Source organism: Heliangelus exortis, chromosome 11 (genome assembly GCF_036169615.1).
Source record: "Heliangelus exortis chromosome 11, bHelExo1.hap1, whole genome shotgun sequence".
Taxonomy (NCBI): Eukaryota; Metazoa; Chordata; class Aves; order Apodiformes; family Trochilidae; genus Heliangelus; species Heliangelus exortis.
The window spans coordinates 8,038,438-8,040,024 of NC_092432.1; positions in this window are offsets into that span (position 1 = coordinate 8,038,438).

Sequence of the window (1,587 nt, forward strand, 5' to 3'; positions counted from 1 at the left end):
CCACTTGGAGCCTTGGGAACTGGAGCTCTGACTGCCCCTGGGTTGATGCTGCGGACCCGCAAGGGAGGGAAACCCCAGGATGCAACAGGGACTGCTCTGAGCCCACACGTGAGTGCAGCAGGACCACAAAATGAGGGGGTTTGGACACCCACATCCCAGCATGCTGAAGCTGCATGGGTCAGGGGAGCCCTTGCAGCTTTAACTCTTTTTGGGGCAGGGTCTCCAGGAGCTGGGTGAGGATGTAGTGAGGATGGGGCTGTGTGAAGCTCAGTCTCCCAGACTGGGAAAGGAGCTCAGCTGTGCTCTAACAGTAACGGGGATTTTGGGGAGGTGGTGGGACCAGGCTAAGCACCAGCACAGGACTGAAGGGGCTTACACAAGGCATGTTTTGTAATACCACCAGGATTTAAGGATTTCATTTCCATGGGGCTGCCCTGCAAACGGAGCTGAGACCCCACTGTGAGGGAGGGAGGGGGAGGAAGGCACAAGACTCCAGATGAAGGGAAAGGGGGAGCAGGAAGGGAAAACCCATCCCTGTGCCAAGACCCTGAGCAATGCCCCCATGGCCAGGGGCACCATGTGCTGCTCTCCATGGGAGACCTCCCAGCCTCCCTGTCCCCTTCCCACCCCATCCCTGGCACAAGGCCTCATTGTGTCCCCCTTAGTGCCTCCTAGAGATCATTGGGCATTTGTCCAGCAAGCAAGATGGTGTGTGCCAGGGGGACACTGTAAGCCTGAGGGCTCCCAAACAGACCAAACATCCTGTGTGGCGGTAAGAGAGGGGACCTGCGTTCCCGTGGTCATCATACTCATCTCAGATGAAATAATTTTGCAGACTCATGCACAACCCCTGACATTATCGAGTGGGTGCTTTGTCCTGGGTAAAAAGTGTCTTGGGAACGGGTGGCAGCCCCCAGGGCGATCCATCTCCCAAGGGGAACCCACCCCAAAAGGCACCACATCCAGATCCCTTGAGGAAGTTCTTGGCCAGGTCTCGTTATCCCCCACCCCGTGTCCCCTGGTGAACTCACTCTCCCTCGCTCAGCACCATCAGCCCCTGCTCCCCGTGAGCACGGGGTTTGGGAAAGCTTCCACGCTGAGCTGGCACCGGATCCTGGGGCTAAATCCCACTGCTTACGGGCGGGCTAAACCTCCTTGTGCGCCCATGGCCGCCCCTCGTGCCCCCCAGAATTAAGAGGTTTACTCAAAGGGATCCACACCCCACGTGGGTGGCACGCGTGGGGGGCTGAGCTCTGCTGCTGCCGGGGGTGGCCCTGAATGGTCACTATGTGCCGAGCGACACAGTTCCATCCATTCCCCTTCAGCTCCTCGGCTCCTCACCCCATGTGCCTGCACCCCACACTGCCCCATGACACCCTGCACCCCTCGCTGCATCCCAAACGCCTGCGTACTACACAGCCCCGCACCCCACGGTGCCCTTCACCCCACGTGGGTGCACCCCACGCTGCCTGTACCAGGCGGGACTCGAACCCGCGGTCCCTGGGGGAGGCGGGCGCGGCCGATGGCGGGGACGGGAAGCGCCTGCCGGAGGCGGGCGCCGTTGCCCTGGTGACGGGACCGGCACTT